At 40.7% G+C, this 20,952-nt stretch overlaps 1 long non-coding RNA gene across 5 annotated transcripts; it reads left to right on the top strand.

The window, feature by feature from the left end:
* Positions 1 to 13,257: 13,257 nt before the first annotated feature.
* LOC106097082 (uncharacterized) lies at positions 13,258 to 19,565 on the top strand. Of its 5 annotated transcripts, XR_002062020.2 has the most exons (9): positions 13,258 to 13,693; positions 13,958 to 14,171; positions 15,087 to 15,802; positions 15,933 to 16,019; positions 16,123 to 16,318; positions 16,426 to 16,597; positions 16,740 to 16,863; positions 17,168 to 17,406; positions 18,261 to 19,565. It is a non-coding gene; the product is annotated as an uncharacterized LOC106097082 (long non-coding RNA). The 5 variants fall into 5 exon arrangements; XR_002062019.2 differs by having other exon boundaries at positions 15,087 to 16,019; XR_002062018.2 differs by having other exon boundaries at positions 15,933 to 16,318.
* The last annotated feature ends 1,387 nt before the right edge of the window (positions 19,566 to 20,952 follow it).

Below are 20,952 nucleotides of genomic sequence, written 5' to 3' on the forward strand. Positions count from 1 at the left end.
TCTTATGCACCTTCTTTGTCGCGCCTTTCTGCAGCTCCGTTAGTTGGCTAACCTCCCTCCGTGCTACTTTGATCTTGCCCTCTAGCCTCCTTCTCCATGGAGGGTACTGCCCCTTGTGGCTGTTCAACTTGTAGCCAAGCATCTTCCCAGCATGTTACCGGGATCTGCTGGAGCCACTTGCCTAGCTTGGGAGTCACCGCACCTAGTGCTCCGATTACCACGGGGACCACCGTTACCTTCACCCTCCACATCCTCTCGAGCTCTTCTCTGAGCCCTTGGTATTTCTCCAGCTTCTCGTGTTCCTTCTTCCTGATATTGCGGTCATTCGGAACCGCTACATCGATCACTACGGCCGTCTTCTTCTGTTTATCTACCACCACTATGTCCGGTTGGTTAGCCACCACCATTTTGTCCGTCTGCATCTGGAAGTCCCACAGGACCTTAGCTCGGTCATTCTCCATCACCCTTGGGGGCATCTCCCATTTTGACCTTGGGACTTCCAGGTTATACTCGGCACAGATGTTCCTGTACACTATGCCGGCCACTTGGTTATGGCGTTCCATGTATGCCTTGCCTGCTAGCATCTTGCACCCTGCTGTTATGTGCTGGATTGTCTCTGGGGCATCTTTACACAGCCTGCACCTGGGGTCTTGCCTGGTGTGATAGACCCCAGCCTCTATGGATCTTGTACTCAGAGCTTGTTCTTGTGCTGCCATGATTAGTGCCTCTGTGCTGTCTTTCAGTCCAGCTTTGTCCAGCCACTGGTAGGATATATGGTCAAAATAAGTGTTCAAGAAATCTGTTTGCTTGTTTACCTTATCAGCTTGTCATTTCCATCAATGTGCCACAATCAGTTTGGACTTGCCACCTGATATGATCTTTGTTCTGGTCTCCGCATAACTGCTCTAAGTGCAGCTGCTCCAGGATTTATCCATAACATGCCCACTTGAACAGTCCTTATCTGTAAGTCCACGTTCTCGCAGGGATGCTCTGACAGCCCCTGAACCAACTTGTTCATTGTCAGTGACAATGTCCTGCACAAGTTCATCCAAGGCACTGTCAGTCAATTCTGCATACAGTGATGCAAGGTTGAAAGGAAACGGTCTGAAATGAGAGAAAAAAAGTCATTTATCACGACCATTAAAGTGCATTTTAGTACTTGACTAGTGTTGCACATTCACACATATTCACATGCTTTTCCATATCCAGACTTTCACAATACTTTTCATTTGGTTAAACTGTGTGTGTGTGTGTGTGTGTGTGTGTGTGTGTGTGTGTGTGTGTGTGTGTGTGTGTCAAACTATTGAAAGTCACACTGATTTCAAAAGTCACTGACCGCAGACATCTTCTAATTGTCAGGATTCAAAGAATATTTGCCATCTGAGGTGCAGCAAAGCCACATGACTTCTGGAGTGAAAGCTGTTCCCGAGTGATAAGGTAAAGGGATCGACCCCTACCTCTGTTCAAGAACACTGGTGCCTGGTATCCAAAACAACCTGAAAATACATCAGCATTTGGTGTACTTGGCAAATAGGTTAAGACACAGTCTTAATTTGTTTCATGCTTTTGATGAGTTAAGAAATCCCCACAATATGTGCTCACCTTGTTGGCCATGCTGAGTAGACAGTCTGACCTCCTGAATCAATTCAATCAAGTCACTAAGAAGTTGATCTGCTGCAGTTACATTGATCAATCTTCCTCTTGCCCACTGAAGGCTTCTCTGCATTGTCCCCAACCTAAAAAACATAAAACAATTAATTACTTAATGTTATATTTTCAGGACATATTTCCCTGAAATATTTTATGCATTCAATATTTTGACATAAGCTTTTCAAAAAATCCTTTCAAAAAGTTTATACAATCGTATAAGTGATGTCACTGTCATGAATTGCTATATGAGGGCAAAGATGTAGACTCATCAGCAGGCAAACATTACCAAATGACAAACCTTTATTCAGGCGAACTTCAAAGTCCATAATTACAAAGCCCATGACATGGTGAGTGTTACAGCCCTGGCCATGTTTTGGATCACGGTGGCTGGATTTTGTTCTGTGTGTGTGTGTTCTGTGTCTTTAAATGTGGGTCCTTCCTGATTAGTTTCCTGATTAAGTGGCTGTTTTAAAAAGCCCTCTCCAGCAGTTGCCCCCTGGCAGCAACTGACAGCAGCAGCAGACTTGTCCTTGCCCTCCAAATCCTCTATAACTTTTGTGTGTGTTTCCCCAAAATTGCTGAGTTTTGTTAATAGGTTGTAGATACTTTTCTCTTGTAAATAGGCACTGAAGCAGAAGGGGTGAACTGCCTTATTATTTTCTGTGCTGTTTTCTTGTTTATTCATTTAGGGAGTTAGGGGTAACACTTGTCTTTTGCTTGGTTTTTGTTTTGCCCAGGGTGTAGGTAGCACCTCCTTTTTCTGAATAAGCTTGTTTTGTTTCTTATTTTGGCCTTTGTTCACCCTGGAGTTAAAGCTTTCAGTTTAGTCACAATAAAACCACCTTGACTTGTAAACTGGCTTCTGGGTATGGGTTTGGGGACCAGGGTGGGGTCACCTTCCTTTTGAAATCCTTATGTTGCACTCCTGTGCCCCTAGACCGGGACGTAACAGTGAGTGAAAAGATAATCTATATCACTTCCCAAACTTCCTTAGTGGGAAAGATGTATTTTACAGTTTTTCCTATGATGGCCAGAAATGGGCAGTAACACGTTACTGTAATCTTTTTTCAAGTAACGAGTAATGTAAGGGATTACTACTGCAAAAAAGTAATTAGATTACTGTTACTTTTCCGTAAGCATACTGTGTTACTAAACCATTGTGATTTTGTTTGTGAGAGTGTCTCATGACAATGACGTACGAGCGTGTGACTCCTGTGGCAGCAACAGACGTGTGTAGATCAATATGGTTTTATTTTTGTGCCTCTATTCTGAGTGCACGTAAAAAAAATTTCAAGCGCAAATGTTACATTTTGGAGAGAAAATTCATTTTGAGTGAACAAAATTCATTTCTGCGTGCAAGAAATGTATTTCAGTGTTTTCTATGATTCTTGTAGACACACAATAACAGCCCCTCTCGCTCAGTTGTTGGCATTTGCTCTTGCTAAGACCTCTGTGTGCTGACAGACATCTGCGGATCTGCTCTCAGTGTGTCGCTCCTGCTCTCAACATCTCTGCTCCGTGCTCTGTTCTCTGTACAGCATTATAAGTGTGCCACAAAACCAACCAATCACAGACTTGGATGAACAAATTCCGATTGGCTGTTACAGTCTCCAATCAGCTCGCTAGCTACTGCATTCCAGAAAGACGGTCCAGAATGTAGCTAAATCCAGTGGAGTGATTTGGTTTAAACTAGATTAAAACCAATAATGGTATTAAAAAATTATATATTTTAAAATAAAATAATGAAACATACTAACCAAAAATGGATTTAGCTATATTCTGTTTTTTTAAAAAACCAAGCAACAACAACAAAAAAAAACAAGAAAAGCATATGCATATTATTCAGGATGAACATCCAAAGAATTGACGGCACTATTTCTGATGAATTTATTGAAATTACAACTTGATGTTGCACTCCTCCGAGTTCATGGTTAGACACAGTTTGTTAAACCTGCTCTAGGATAATTACTCAAAACCCTATTTCAAACAATCAAGTAAGTGGCCAAATGGAGTACCATATCAAATATCTGGTGCACTTTATTAACATGTCTCACCTAAAAATGAATGTTTGCAACATTATTAATGGATGAAGGTTAGCATGACTTATTACAAATTTATTAGCTTATTACAAAGCCAACATGCTAAATGCAGTTGAAAGGACAAAGTAAAGTTTCAGAATCATCGCTTTGAGTTTGTTACAAAATTTTTTAACATTAATGAAGAATAACTAGGGTACTTACAGTCTATAAATGTAGGTTTTGTGTTGATGCAGAGATGCAGACACATCTTCTCATCCATTCATCTGGGTATTCAAAGTGGCACATTGCTTTATTGAGACGACATAAATATGAGGTTGACTGTGATTGTTTTTCACAAATTCTGATCACAGGTCGTGGTAAGGGGTGGATAAAAATCATCAGTCTTGCTGATCCAATCACAACAATTTATTTTGTCCCGCCATAGTTTGAATGTTCAGGATGTCATATACCCAGCCTTTTGGCGGACTTTTGATGGACAATCATGTCTGACCGAAGCGCTGCATTCCGAAGGAGAGTCAGTATGCGGTTGAATTCATTCGTTCTCTTATGTCACTAAATGAAAATGACTGTGAAGAGTGGACTTCTCTTCTACAAAGGTGAACTACTTTGGTGGTGATTACTGTATTGTGTAGCTTTTAGCTTTCTGTGTTTTGTGTTTGAAAAACCAGAAATATAAGTTGTACATTTTAACAGACAGAACGAATAGATCTGTTAGGTTGAAATTGTTAAATGTTGCCATTATTGTACTTAAATTTGTAAGCCTTGCCTTAAACTGTAGGATCAAAGACATTCTTCTGTTTCTGTTCACCTCCCCAGCCTGTTGAATGGTGAGGGGGGCTATCTGGTCTTTAAGTCTGACGTCACTAGCCCTGTCTGGGCTCAAACTGCAGGTCCCTAAGTCAAACGATCACTGTGGCATCACAGAGTTGAAAAACTGTCTAAAGTCTTTCATTTGTAATGAAATGATCAGCGTTCTGATCTACCATGTGTAACAATTGAGTTTAACATCCAGGCATCCATGAAAAAGGAATTTATGACATTTAACGGAGTTAGAAATTAGCAGGAAGTTAGCTCGCTAGCTTCTATCTAAATAGAATATAGCATGTCCTGACTGCGGAATTTTGGAAACAAATTCAAACGTACAGCTCTGCTATCACTTCCAACATAAATGAAGACAGAAAACTAAACAGCAGTGACGTTTGTAGGGTTACTGAAGTTTGGCTAGCTGGTATATAATGATGTGCTACGTGACCGCTAGCGACACAGCTGTGTGAGCATAATATAAAGACGCTAACTTTTTTCCACTCGATAAAAGTTAACGTGAGGATTCTCGGTGGTCAGGAACAAATGTAATCGCATGGCAGGATGCTGTAAAAGGACCAAACTTCAGCCAGGAGAACAACTGAGATAATCCATCCACAATACGAGGTTAGTCATTCATATACTGCTGCATGGGCTGGGCTGTAGTTACATCGTAAGGTTTTAAAAACTGAGCTTTCAAATGATTAGTGGTGATAGAAGACGAGGGAGGCCAACAGTGATCACAGACTGTTTTTAGGAGCTTTTTGAGATTAAATAGAAGAAAATACAAAACATTAAACATGTTAACAACACAAAAGCCATATTAAACGCAGACTACTTTAGGCCCGGAAGCAGGATTCGTCATGTCATCACTTAAAGACCGGATAGTGTAACTGTAGGCACCAGTGTTGGGTAAGTTACTTTAAAAAAGTAATTCATTACTAATTACTAACTACTTAGTCAATATTGTATTTAAAATACTTATCTAATTACTGTGTCAGAAAAGTAACTTAATTACTACATAAGTATTGTAGGAATGTTTAGCTTGTTTTAGAGTTTAGAAATGTGTTAGATAGAATGTAGAATTATTGTAGAGACACTGACACTGCCCTGGAGATAAATAAAGGCCTGACTGTGTCATGAACTTAGGAGTAGATCTTAGGAGACCCTCCCCAGTTTGAACTGTGAAACTAAGACAAAAAGGAGTTAATGTTAAGTGGAAATTCCTCAGGGCATACCTAGGTGGGGGTCTTAACATATGTAACTTGATAACTGTGGTCTGGAAGGGAGATGGTTTTTTGTGGCCCCTAGGAAGAGACACACACCCACAGTGTTTTAACTGATATACTCCCACACCTATATGCACACTCACTCACGTGCACACACATACACAGGTATCCGCACACAGTCACTCACGTGCACTCACACATACACACGGGAACGCGCACACACAGGCACTCACGTGCTCGTGCATACACACACAGACATACAGAGTTTCCAGCACACCATGGGGTATTTATGATGGGGTCGCCTCTATAAAGCTGGGTGTAACAGACAAAGGGGTGAAGATCTTTACAGAGGGACACCGGCCTCGTCTTCCCTTCTAGAAGTGCATGCTTAAATGAAGATGAATAAAGATTTTGTAAAAATGACTACTGGGTCCGGTGCATCTCTGGAGGCCCGAGGAATAAAAAAAGAACTGGGGTAAAACTGATTTCCCAACAGTTTTGGTGCCGAAAACCTGGGATTCGCTCGAGGCCCAGGGAGGAATTGGCAGAGCTGAGATCGTGAAACGAGGCGAACAGAGAGCTACCTCACATGATTAAAAGGTAAGTACGACCTGTTTATTTTCGAACCATGCATATTGTTTAAAGCCTAAATTATCTGTTCGCTAAGTTGAGCGTATCTCAGTGTAAATTCACTCAGTAGCATAAAGCGGCGGCTAGGTCCGTCCCGGCACGACTAAAGCAAGAGACTTTTGTTAAGAACTTCAGGTTGATGTTTAGCGCCCCGTAAGAAAATCTCAGTGCGTTAAAGCAGGAGACGCTTGTTACGGATTAGTAGAATCGGTGTTTCATCCGTATTAGTTATTAGGAAAAAGTGGCGGTGTTGTGATCCGTCCTCCGTGCGTTAAAGCAGGAAACGTGTGTTACTATTAGTTAGAAAGCGGGGCTGAAAGGCCTCGTCGTCCGGCTGCGGTCCGGGCGTGTCACGGGCTTGGCAGCCCCACTTTCCGTCGGACGCGTCAGGAAGACCTGTGAGGGCAGGAGGTCCAGGATGGTCACCTGGGGGGTCGTGGCTCCTTAAATAACTAAGTCGGGGAGAGGTCCCTGTCACAGTCTGAAGTATGCATAAAACCAGGATCGGTTGCTTTCGCCGGTTAGATTCCGAGCTGAGTTGAACCAGTGCCTGATGCAGAAGGAGGACTGTGTAGTGTGTTTGAAAGTGCCGTTAGAGTCGGCATCTCATTTGAAGTACGGGAGTCAATTAAAGTAACAAAAAGAATTCGCGTCTAAAAGTGTGTGTTTGGGGAAATGTGTGAGTGTGTGTAGGAACTAAGAGATTTGAGTTTAAGATTGTTTTTTGTGCTGTATGTGGACGGGAGGCCGTGCCACTGATTGTTGTGTAGTCTGAGTTTATTGGGGATTGAATCTGACTGTGTTTTGAGACAAAAGAGAAATCGCGGTTAAAGGCTGCAATCTGAAGATCGTGAGTTTATAATTTTGTTTTTGTTGAGTTCTAAAAAGCGGACCATACCCGCTCTGTGTGCTGATCAGGGCGTTGTCCTGAATCACAGCAGAGGAAGTGTCTCGCAGAAAGTTTGAATGGGACTGTGAGAAGCATGAGGTGTGTGTGAGCCAGCCTCGAGGGGCGGGTTCACAGGTGGAACAAAGGAGGAGTAAAATGTGTGTGTGTGAGAGAGAGAGAGAAAGAAAGGTGGGGGCGAGTGACCAGCCTGTGTGTGTGTGTGAATTACTTGATGACAAAAAGGGAGAAAAAGTAGATTAGTTGATTTCCTGTGAAATAATAATAGTTAAGAAATCAAAGTGATCAAATAGGAGAAAATGAACTAAAGTAACTAAAGAAAAACTAAACAGTGGATTAGTGTTAAGGTAATGATAAATAAATTGATAAAATTAACAGTGACATTTAAAGGTGACCAAGTACTCAAGGATGAATGGAGAATTTGTTTGCTGACTGTATGAGATCTGTTGGGGTGAAAGGAAAATGAGGTTGGAGGAGTGAGTTTACAGGTTAATGTGTGGGTGTGAAACAATGGGGTAAAAAAAAAATAATAATAATAATGAAAACAAAGAAAATAAAAAGTGTGTAAGTGTGAGTGGGAAATTGTCTCCAACTGGAGGAAGGAGTGATACTACAGGTCATCTTCTTCCCCTGCTGGACACAAAAGAAAACATAATTTGGAGTATTGTGGGTGAAAATAATTAACAACAACATCAAGAAGATTTTTTGTATTTGCAGTTAAGAATGAATAAAAATTTTATTTTCGGGGTTTAAAGTCAATAGAGTTCAAAACAAAATAAGCGGAGATGTGTTGCTTTAGGAGTGATGAAAACATATTCAGTCACAGTGAATAATGAAAGTCTCTCAGTCTGTCGATTACAGGTGGGGAACAGACCTGGATCAATTCTCCACGGGCAGCAGTCGGAAGAAAAATTATAGGTTAAGATCATTAGAAATAATAAAAAATAGAAACACCCAGCCAGAATTTTTGGCTGAATTGTTATGCAGCTTCCCGTCCTCATCCTGAAAAAGCAAGCTCCAAGGAAGCTAATCTCTCCCTGAAGACACAGAGTGCAGTTCCAGAAGCACAAGCATGAACATCAACAGTGGACAGCAGTCCAAGAGACAATACCAGAGTCCTGAGCAGAGAGGTCCAGCAGCGCTATGGGCAAACGACATCAGAAAGAGAAGATCCATCATCTTGATTGGATGAATGGAGATGCGTTTCCAGCAAGCTGCAACTTCACTGTGTGTGAAGGACTTTTGAGAAAATTGTTGGAGCTTGACATTTGCCATGTTTGGAGCAAGATGGCAATGAAAGAGACAGTGGGAGCATACACGGGACAAAGCTGAAGAGAACTGACTGCCATTGGACTGCAAAGTGGGAGAGGAGAACGGAGAGAAAGGAGCAGGTGAGGACAGAGGAATGCTGTTTTAGTGTGGGGAATCAAATTGGGTTAAGGAATCCGGGGAGACAAACGACTGCCTGGAAGTGGAGGATTGACAAAGTGTCCAGACCACCACAAAAGGGGGAGGAAGACAAGCACTGAGGTATGTAAGTGTACTGTTAGAGAAAACAGAAAGGCAACACCACACATGCACATGATATGTACTAGAGGTAGCACACAATCATACAGAAAGTGTCACACATCAAAAGAGGGTAATGGTAGAAGGGGTTAACAACACACAGCGTGGTTGCCGATGGTAACCTGCAAGCATTTGGGGTTTAGCTGTGCCTGACTATGACAGAGATTTTCATTTAGATGTTTCTGAAACAAAACTTGGAGTGAACGGAGTTTTGTTTCAGAAAAAAGGGGGAAGGTACATAAAGAACGCACAGAAATAGTAAATGTATTAACCCGACTAACACACACACACACACACACACTATGAAGCTCATTAGAATCAAACACAATTTTAAGTAGGCAATACTGTTACCATCATCCTGTCTGGTTTATTGAGTGGGTTGAGAAGTGATACATAGACGACTGAATTAGTATTATTTTGGGGAATATGATAACAGGGGTGAACAGAATCCTGCAGCCAGAGTTTAAATGAGTGAAACAAGCAGATTTTTTGTTTTTTGTTTTGTTTTTTGTTTCTGATGTGTGGGGAAGGTTTTACCATGGCACCAAGTCTTAGACTTGGTATGTTTTCACCTATTAGAAAAAGAATATTTTGGGACAAGTCCTAAAGACCGGGCTTCTGTATTTTTATTTACTTTTGTTTTTCAGTTTTATCTGTTATTTTTATTTTATCTTATTTTTTGTTTTGAACAGTACATTGAGAGTTTTGTTTGTGAATTTCTTTTCTTTAATTCCCGTCATGCAGATCTGCTTAAAGCACTATATGACACGTTGAGAAAACCGTTGCAAGTGAGTTTCTCAAAAATTACAATGAGCTCTGGAGAAAGCCGCTTATTTGGGACAATTAGAAAATGAGTCCCTGCCCAAAAAGGATTCAGCGAGGGAATCCAATCCAAAATTCTTCTTTTCTTTTTTTTGAAATGATGTCATTTTGCTGTGGGTGGAAATGAAAATGCGACGATAGTTTCCACTACCAGCAAAGAAAGAATGGATGAATGACTGAATGAGTGAAAGAGGAAAAACTGACTGACTGGTAAAAGCTGACAAGACTTGACCACTACTCAAGGTTAACCTCCACCTAGACAGGACAAAAGGGTGGATGAATTTATGTGTGTTTCTTTTTACAGGAGCAGGAAGATGACAGCAGCATCCTAGGTTGCGTGACGATTTAACCTTTTAAATGCCACTTTCTGTGTTTGTGAATCTATCAGGGGTGTGTTATTCATGGGCTTGTGCGCAACGTTAACATTTACATTTCTTTTCTACAGCAGAGAGTTAATCATGTGTTTGATTATGTGAGTTACAGCAGGACACACTAATGGTTAATGTTCTTTCTACTACAGGATTACTGGGTTTATGAGTGAAGGGAACTGTGTTTACAGGCTATATGTTGATTATGCTATTACACTGTGTTCTTGGGAAAATGTTGACTATTACAGGGGAGAAGTGAAAATAGTGTGAAACACATCCTGTGTTGAAATCAGTGTCATTCCTTTTACAGCAGGCTTAACTTTATGACCTTTTACAGCACCTCTGGAACCTGTCGACCTGCGCCTGACCACCAGGATTGTCCATGTGTGTTGTTAATGTTTGTTTTTCTAAGAGTGCATGTAGAGGATTCAGCAGAAAACAGACAAGTAACATGAGAAAACAAATAAGAGATGCAGTGTTTATGGAATAGTTGAATATGGGCTCATTAGCTGGCCACTACTGAGCTCATAGTGATAAAATGAGTGGAGTGACATTGCTTAAGCCTGAAGGAAAGTCACCGATTAAATTGTGGAATAAATTGGGATGATTCATGATTTGGGACAAATTATGAAAATAATAGTGATTTAATGATTTGAGAAAATCTGCACATGATACTTGTCTCTTATGCTGAATACTTTATTATTCTTATGATCTATATTTGGTTGAAAATGTGAAGTTTGATTTAACAGGTTTGTCTTCCAGGATACAGGCTCTGGGTGGAGCTGGGAGTTAGACAAGCTAAACATGTAACTGCTGACTAATGTTTTTACACAGGGTTACAGGTTGGAGTGTGGCTTCTCTAAGTGGGAAACCCTGGAGATTGTTTTAGAGAGACTGTGCAACATTCTTGTACATGTCTTATTGGGGAGTGGACGCATGGCGGAAGCCATGTGGCAAGAGGAGTGTCATTTTAATTTGTAGATGTCGTGAGGTGCCATGACGAGAAGGAGTGGCTGAGGAGATCGTCCACAAGATGGGAGCTGAGGCCAGGAGAGAGTCTTCAGGAGGATCAGAGATCACCTTCAGCACAGCAGACATCGCGCAGGAGATCGTCATGAGGAGACTCTGCACAGCAAAATCTTAAATAAAATGAAAGAGTGTCGACGTTGACGTTGAGGAAGACAACTAAGGTGTACGACGTGCTCTGCCTTAAAATCTTCAGCAGCGTTGGAACGTGAGAATCGAGGGATGGAGAGAGCGTGCCAAGCTCCAAAAGTGATGGCGCAGAGGAGGTCCAGCGATGGACTTGTGATTCTGTGAACAAATGATTTGATGCTCTGCAGAGAAGCCTTCTGCGAGGGAGAAGATGTAAACAGACAAGCCTTTCATCTACATTTACATCAGGTCAACTTCTCTAGGCTGTTTAAGGGGAAAGTGGAGAGAAACGGTAGTGTTAGGTGTGATAACTGTTGCTATTGTAACTCTGATTTTTCCTCTAAGTGAATTGCGCATAGACAGACCCGAATCCACTCCGGCGACTCCACCATCACAGGCAACGGCGAAGCGAACCAAACGCAGTGAAACAGGTAAAACAGATGAGTGTTTTGATTATTATGGCGGTATAGAGTGGGACCACGTTAAAGGGTCCACAGCTTAGTATACATTTGATTTTCGTGCTGTCATTAAATGTAAGGGCTTAAACAGTTCATGGCGGGGATATGATGTACGCGGTTGAAGGGCTTGCTGAACAGTTGGGTCCAACATCTTTAATGGCAGTACAAAATCGGATGGCGTTAGATGTTGGGGAAAAAGGAGGCGATTGCGCGATGTTTGGGGATATGTATTGTACTTTTATTTTAAATAACACAGCTCCAAACAGCTCTGTGACCCAAACTCTGGAAGGCCTAAAGACGTTGTCCACCACGGTGGATGAGCATTCAGGAGTGGATAACCTGCTGGAAGCGTGGATGACCTCTGTCTTTGGGCAATGGAAAGGTTTCATTATGTCAATTATGGTTTCTTTGACTGTTTTTACTGCAATATTAGTGACGTGTGGGTGTTGTTGTGTGCCTTGTATCAGAGCCTTGTTCGTAAGACTCATCAATCGTGCTGTGGGAGAATCTGATACAAAGTCTAACACCAGGAGACCACTTTTGGGAAATGGGGAGTCACAGTATGAAAACATTATGGTGAAAGATTTAGTGTGGTTTTATCTGCCATAGGGCAGATAAAAGGGGAGACTTGTAGAAATGTTTAGCTTATTTTAAAGTTTAGAAATGTGTTAGATAGAATGTAGAATTATGGTAGAGACACTGACACTGCCCTGGAGATAAATAAAGGCCTGACTGTGTCATGAACTTAGGAGTAGATCTTAGGAGACCCTCCCCAGTTGAACTGTGAAACTAAGACAAAAAGGAGTTAATGTTAAGTGGAAATTCCTCAGGGCATACCTAGGTGGGGGTCTCAACGTAACTTGATAACTGTGGTCTGGAAGGGAGATGGTTTTTTGTGGCCCCTAGGAAGAGACACACACCCACAGTGTTTTAACTGATATACTCCCACACCTATATGCACACTCACTCACGTGCACACACATACACAGGTATCCGCACACAGTCACTCACGTGCACTCACACATACCCACGGGAACGCGCACACACAGGCACTCACGTGCTCGTGCATACACACACAGACATACAGAGTTTCCAGCACACCATGGGGTATTTATGATGGGGTCGCCTCTATAAAGCTGGGTGTAACAGACAAAGGGGTGAAGATTTTTGCAGAGGGACACCGGCCTCGTCTTCCCTTCTAGAAGAATGCATGCTTAAATGAAGATGAATAAAGATTTTGTAAAAATGACTACTGGGTCCGGTGCATCTCCGGTGCATTAAACTCTTTAAATAATAAATTTTTTTTTTTTGAAGACGGACACTCTACAGTACGCAGCGGTAGCATCTGTTCCACAATGTAGCCTGCCAGGGCTGGACTGGGACAAAAAATGGGCCCGGGCATTTTGACTAGAGACTGGCCCACCAGGTATTATAGGAAAAGCCATAAAGCCTTTGAATGAAAACAAACACTGTTGTCACAGTGATGTACACTGCCTTGTTGGTATATATGTATCAATCTAATAAACTTAAACCTACACCATCCTCCCTATTCTGGTATTCTAAACAGTACCCGAAAGTAGACTGCTTGGTCGAGTTAACCTCCTGAACTATCTACAACACATGGTGAAAACCTGAAAGTAAGACAGAGAAGACTAGAGGTGAGACATGATCATTACTGATTACTGATGACAGATTTAGATATAACACTATATTTACACCCTGAGTTTGCCTTTGCCCTTTGTCACGTTGTACCTCCTCATGTGTTCAGGTCTCTCCGCGTTTCAAGTGTTAGCCCCGTGTTTTCTAGTTTCCTGGAGTTGCAGTTTTCTTTTCCCAGTGTTTTTGTTTCGAGTTTCCCTTTCTCTTAGATTAGCTTGTTTTGTGCTCTTATGTTTTTTGGACTTTTTTTTTTTCCAGCAATAAAGCTGAAGCTTTAAGTTCATCTTTTGTGTTTGAGTTCTGCTTTTGGGTCCACCTCCTTCCTGCCGGCCTCAGCTCCACATGCCAAAAACATTTAAGGTGTCAGTAATAAGGAGTCCCACACCGACCCACTAACGATCTCATAGGGGTAATCCTTATTTATTTTAACAGTGCTTATATGGAGTGATATCTTTCAGCGCAACACATGTTTAAATTATCTTCTCATGGTGTCATTTGTTTAGCAATTTTAACAACTTTAGCAACTTTAGAGATTATTACCTTTCATTGCGCTTTCTTTGGACCAATAAATTGACATTGACACGCTACAATGTGACAATGTTGCCTTTGCCGTTATCAGTAAAAACCTGTTTAGTAAAAATGGCAGAATAACTTGGTTTAAATCTGTTCACAGATGGCACTCCTGCTTCTCGGGTGGTCGTTCCCATAAACCTAAATGCTGAGGGTTCAGGCAGGCACTACGGGACAACATGCCTGAGATACCGGTGAAATTTGAGCTTTGCAAAGTGAACGGACAGTGGCTCATTCTTCCGCTTAAAGACGAGACACCCAGAGAAATTAGAACCAGAAACCTTCTGGGTCACTCTAATCTTTATATCCGTCCAAAGGTATTCAAATGTTTCACACAGGTGGCTGATATGGCGATATAATTTATTGTTATTACATTTATTGTAACTCAGTGGCTCTCCAGTCACCAAAAAATTGTCTAAGCTATCTTGGAAACTGTCACTGTTCAGAATAGTAAATGCTGTGATGCCCCAAAGGTTTAGAGACATTTATCTGATCACTTGAGACAGCAATGTATAAATAATGCACCCCATCAGTTAATTCACTGTTAATAACAGAAATGCAGTATAGCATGATTGAGCTTTGGTGGAACAAATTTTTATATGGGCTGATGTTTGTCTGTTTCATAAAACAATTTTTGGGTAGTGAGAATGTTTTTGTCCCCCCCCCCAACCAATGTGTTATCCCTGGTGTTTCCTGGGTTTTGCTTTTTCCGTTTCTAGTTTATTCTTTTTTTCCCCTCCTTAACATTGTTTTTGTCATCTTATCTTTTACTTGAATAACTTAACAGTTCTGCCTACCCGGGTTCTATTTGGGTATCCTTTGTGTGGTTCTGCAATCATCCTTTGGTCTGTTTTTGGTTTCTTTGACTTGTATGTTCTTAGAGTTTCTCATTTGTTTAATTTAATTTGTTAATTTTTTTAATTCCACAAATCACTTGTGTACAGTTCTGTATATCCTTTGTCATACAGTCTGTAACTTTCCCTGTGTGTACTGTTATCCTGCCTATGTAATTACTTGTGGACTAGGATGAGATTTATTTTTCCGTATAGTGTGAGTTTAGGATTTAGTATGAAAACTGAAACAAAGATTAGTTTTGTTACTGTCTGCCCTGAGACTGGGATTTAGGTCCATGTCTCTGCAAACCATAACAGCCAGAGTAGTTATGAGAATACATTAAATAACTTTTACTGATTTAAGATGGTCTCTGTAGTAATGTTTCTGTGATGTTGTAGATTACAGAAGTCAGTGAGGACTCAACTGGTGGTCAAGTTGTGCAGCCTGAAATGCCGAAGTATGTATTTTTTTTTTCTACACTTTTTTCTTTTATGTTCCTTAGTTTGATCTGCCCAAGTCCTGCATTTGGGTGCTCTTCCTGCTATGAAATATGATGCTGTTATTCCACTGCAGTGTTCTGCGTGAAACCCAGACAGCTGACCACAGTAGGTATGGCCTCCAGGAACCAGAGGTTAACAGGCAAGTGGTGGTTCTTATTAAGTAACATTCCAAAACTTCAGCATCAACTGTAACTCAAACAACACAGCAGATGTAAATATTGACAATCAAAAAGTCAAATAATTATAATGGGGGGAGACCTAAGAAGTTTGAAAATGTAAGGGTTACAAGTATTGAACTAATATTCTGAATCTCCCCCCATGGTTTTTGATTACCTCCCTCTGTTTCTGTTTAGCTTTTCAACATATCTTACATGGCATTTCTTCACTCGTTCTTTTTGTGCCACAGTTGGTGATATTGGTATTTTTACTTGCTGAAAATACATGGATAATACTTTAGTCAGTTTGACCATTCAGAAATTTGGTACTACAAACCACCCAAACTATTCAGAGTAAACAATTCTTCATTTACCCATTTCAGTCTAATCGCATAAACGGATACAATCATTACAATCAAGGACCGGCCAAGGAGCCCGCGTGGTCTTGTCAAGGACCAGGTAGCAATTTTAAGTGGCTGTATCTGTACATAATGTAAAACAATGTGAAATCACATTATGAGATGAGTCATTCCATTTCAATATTTGTACATGATTTTAAAAAAATCAAACACATCTGTGTTCTGTTTAGGGAAGAGTTTTAAATTGACTCTCAGAGTCTGAAGTACCTGATGTGGATGACGCTGTCCTGGCTTCCCACAAATAAAATGATTCCAATGTATGTGTAATGAACAACATCCACCATAACTGCTGTATCTATGTATAATGTGTTTCACCATGTGGTCGTGACCAGATGTGTTTTTTCCCCCCCCCTTCTTCAGAATGAGATGGACGTTGCCACGGTGCTCAAAGATTTCCAGCAAACCCATATAGACACCAGCAACTCTTTTGCCGTAATTGCTTGACGCCGGGAAATCCTCCATAGTGCCTGCATGGCACTCTCAAAATGTTGCCAAATACTGAATTTGTGGGTGAAATGGCAGATGATTATGGAGGCCCAAGGCGGGAGTTTTTTCGGTGACTTAAAGTGCCATCTCTCCAATTCAGTAATAGAAAGCATGCATTTGTTGTCATAAACATGAAATCACTATATGACTCAAATTTTTTACTCACTTTCCCTGCAGGTTACTTATGGTAGAAGCTCAGAATTCACTTTGGATTTTTGTTCAACTACAGTCAAAATTTGCTGTCAAGCAATAAATTCTATACAGCAGGAAAACTGCCTGCTTGGTCTATTGGCCTTCGCTGTATCAACAGACATCTTCATGGATGATGACATTAAATGCAACAGAAAAGGTAAAGTTGTGTGCATGTTGAGGTAAATTTTCATGAAACAATTTGTTTCATTAGTGGAATCTTTTAAACAAAATAATGTAATGTAAGTACACTTAGTGAACGCTTTATGTATTTTTATTTATGGAGCTGCCTGATTTTCAAGGTTTCCAACTGCAGCACCCCACAAGACCTGGCAGGGTTGAAGAGTCACCTTGGGGACTGGATCACAGGCTGTGGTATCCCAGACATCTTCACTGCCACACTGCTGGACCTTAAGAGAATAAGGGGTGAGATTGTAGCTCATTTTGTCTTTCACTGGTAACAATTTGTTAGACAAATACAAAGTTTTTTTTGCTGGTCAGTGCTAGTTTTCCCTTTGTGTGTTCCTGCCCCCCCGCCCCGTGGACTAACAGTTAACACTTAAACAAATCAATAATCTGCTGAACTGATATCTGTATTGTAGCTACTTACGATAGTGGTTAAATTAACAGAATGAACCTTGAATTTTGTATTTATTTTTTTTCTTTCATTTGAAAGTCCTGCATGTGGTTGAAAATCAAATGAATTGACAGCATAATCTGTGGTCAACAGGGTTGCCAGCATGATCCAGCAGTTTGTTGATTACATGGATTCATGTGGTCAGTTCTGGCAAATGGTGAAAAGATTCTGGAAGCAGTTCCTTCCTGTATTTACAAATGCTGGACATAAGCTTACGAGGAACGGTTTCCAGAATCTCTTCACCATTGACTGGAGTCCTGCAGGGAGTAACAAACATTAAGAAGAGGAAGCCACCATCTCTCAGTGGGAATGGTAGCTTATGGCCATTCAAGGTGTGTACATAGAATCCAACATTTGTGTTTGTGTTTCTGTGTGTATTACTTCAGGTATCTCATGTTAGATACAGAGTCTGCAATCTAAAATTGAGATGAGGAAATATTAACACTTGGAAGCAATAAAACCTTACGACTTTGCAAAATCCACAAAAACCCCAGCCTTCTGAGAGCAGAAGAAAAACAGTTATGTATAAAGGGTGCTTGAGGACCCACAGTGACACTGGTGTCACCGCCCCTTTACACTTAGAGAAAAACTATTTATAATGGTTTAACTTTTACTTTTAACTAATAAAGTCCCTAAGTGATGTCTACTGCACAAACTAGTTCAGTCATGTGACAAGTGAGGCACTCTGGGTGTTCAAGACACCATTTTCAAAGTCTTGGTCCACCTGGTTAGCTAATGAGACCACTATGCTAATTTTAAAAACTTTCTTTTTGCAAAGGTAAGCTTTTACTCATTCAGCAATTCTAAACTTTAGATAAGATGTCATAGGTCACTTGTAACCTAGTTTGGTAATATTTCTGAAACATTTTGATCTAGAATCAATTTGTTAAATATCGCTGTGACAAATATGTCACATCGGGCATTAAACTCCAAATTTTCTTAAAAAAAAACTGATGTCACATATTTGTCACAAAAAGACAAAAACTGATCATTTGCTTAGTCAGTTTAGCTTATTCAGTTATTTTAAGTAAATGTATTCTTTGTTGTTAATTCTCAGTCATATTTAACTAAATTCAAGCATAACTAATTTATTAAATTACCTACATTTGTGATGGAACTTTACTTTAGCTTTGTCGAGGCGTTTTTCAGTTACCCCCCATTTTTTGTCATTTTCACTCTTTTGTAGAATGGATAAAAAGAAAAAATATAATGTTCAAGATGCGCTGGAGTTTATCACTGCAGAGGACAGTGAGTATGAGGGATGTGAAAGTAGCTCAGATGAAGATTCTGAAGACCCTAATTACATCCCCCACAAAGACGTGGAGAGTGATGAATCAAGTGAATCCAGTGATTCAGACAGTTGTGATTCAAGTGATTTAGAGACAGAGCCACATTCAAGCCATATGGACACTGGGCAGCCCAAGGCAGCTATCAAAGGACAAAAATTCTCCTGGAGAAAGAAAACGTTCGAAACCCCTGAGACCACATTCAAGGGACCATGTGCCAAACCTCCAGATGAGATCCACACTCCACTGGAGTACTTCAAAAACTTCATCACAAATGATATGCTGCTGTTGTTAATGGAACAAACAAATTTATGTAGTGTACAAAAATCCAACCATCTGAGAAATGTAAATACCACTGTTAAAGAACTAGAAATACTCATTGGTCTCCATCTGAGGATGGGTCTATGCCAAATGCCTGGAAATCGAGCATACTGGGAAAAAATATATATGAGTCATTTGATATAACTTACAACCCCCGTAATTTTCATGAAAGTAGAAATAGGTCTGGGTTCTTAAGGGATACAGGAGAAAATGAATTGACCTTTTAGATAATTTAAGTATTATAATTGAAGGAAACATTCTGCAGCAATTCTTTTTTCAAAATGATTGGTTTTATCTTCTGTCCCCTGTAGTGGACATTAGGGCTTGCTTGCTCACAGAATAATAGAATTTAATATAATTTGATTTTCATTGAGATTTCTGGTAAAACTTGATGTCCTCGTGACGGGACTGAAGGAATAAAACACATTGCATAAAGGGTGCTTGATATGCAGGTCTCAGACTGAGGACAAAATGAATTGCTGGGTCTTAGGAGGCTGGGATTGCTTTGAGGAGCAAATGTTTGGTTTCATTATACAATGCTTTGCAAAGACTTGCAATACTGGTTTTGCCTAAAGGCCTACATTTGTAACCAAAGTGAATTGAGCCTCTATAAAAAAAAATGGCTCCTAAATTGTCATTAAGGCAACCTGTAACACTGAAGCGCTAATGAATTAATACATGCTTGGTATTAAGTGAAATATTGGGTTATTATTAGTCAGAAGATTTAGGAATGGCTACTGGAGCTGATGGGCAGTAATTAATCAATACAGACAACACAAAATGCTTTTGCAGGTACCATGTATGTCAAAAGATTTCAGGATTTTGGGATTTTTATTATTATTTTATTTTATTACTTTATCTTTTGCTCTTTATGTTTATGTTTGCTCTTTCAGTAAGTCACACTTTGTGCAGACTCCTAAATGGGGAAGTTACTCTGTACTCCACAGGAAGCCTGCACGCAGCAGCTATTTTATCTCTTCCTGTATCTCTTCCTGTATGTGCTTTTAATAAAAGACTGCTTCTTTTTGCTGCAGAGGCGAGTCTCCCTGAGTCTCGACCGTGTACACGTTAAACCTGTCTGAGCGTTTTATTCTGACCTGAGTTGCATAACAGGAAAACTCCTGACATTTCTTGGTCCTTCGAGCTGGATGGGACACAGCACTTTTGTGTGACCCCACAGGAAAGCCTCATCGAGCCCTGACGTCGTGAGAAGCCCGCGCTGAAGTCTGTCGACAGCTCCTCTCTAGGTAGAGGATATAAAGTCCAGAGACGTAACGTTCGGGTTCTGGCCGGCGTTCTTATAAGTGGTCCACGGCGGTGGGGGTCAATGAGGTAGACCTGAGAGACCGGCAGCAACCAGGTGAATATTAACACTCTGAGACACCTCGCGTAGAACGTCTAGGCTCGCCCAGAGGGGTTGGTAGCATTCCTAAAAGTAAAGGCTCGCCTGAAAAAGGGGCTTGAAGCTATTTTAGTAGGGTTTCTAGAAGTAAACGCTCGCCTGGAAGGGGCTGGAAGCTATTTTAGATAAACCTGGTCCGTAAGACGTAGTACGCGTTGAAAAGGTACTGTTGTTGTTTTATTTTTGTTGGTGGAATAAGTTGATTTTACAGCACAATAAGGAGGCTGAACTATTCCACTATTTTGTTTGCTGTTGGCCACCCAAGTACTGGTGAAAAGAGAGAAACAGGTCGTGTTTCATCACGTAAAGATGACACCGCTTTCAAGAATAGCTTGAAAGTAGAAGGCCGTGTCAACTACCTCTCTCGATTCTCGTGCCAGAGAAGGTGCCGCAGTTGTGTAGCTGTAAAGTATTAAAATTAAAAGGATTAAAATGGGTAATGAAGCTTCAAAACTCACTGCTGACGAGCAGTGGTTAGAGAAAAAATGTCCAGGCGCCGGACAAATTAGTGCTTGTAGATGGAGAAATCCTAAGAAAACAAAATGTCCCACTTGGGAAGGTAAATGTAGCCCATCAGCATTAACACAACTGAGGGAAGCTCTTTTGAAAGAAATAGCAGAAACAAAAAACCTAAAAAAGAAAGGGAAACGTTCGCAAGAATTGCAATATTTCAAGGCCTGGAAGGTAGAAGCAGCTAGGCGAGAGGAAACCAAAAGAAAAGACAAGAGAAGAAAGATAAAAAGTCAGAAAAACAGAACTTAACCGCCAGTTTAGTAAAACCGGAAGACGAGACACAGTGCGGTGCTCGCAATATGTGTATTAATCCACCACCATATGCGCCGCCACCTCCCACATCTGCAGCTACAGCT

Source organism: Oreochromis niloticus, linkage group LG4, assembly GCF_001858045.2.
Source record: "Oreochromis niloticus isolate F11D_XX linkage group LG4, O_niloticus_UMD_NMBU, whole genome shotgun sequence".
Classification (NCBI taxonomy): Eukaryota; Metazoa; Chordata; class Actinopteri; order Cichliformes; family Cichlidae; genus Oreochromis; species Oreochromis niloticus.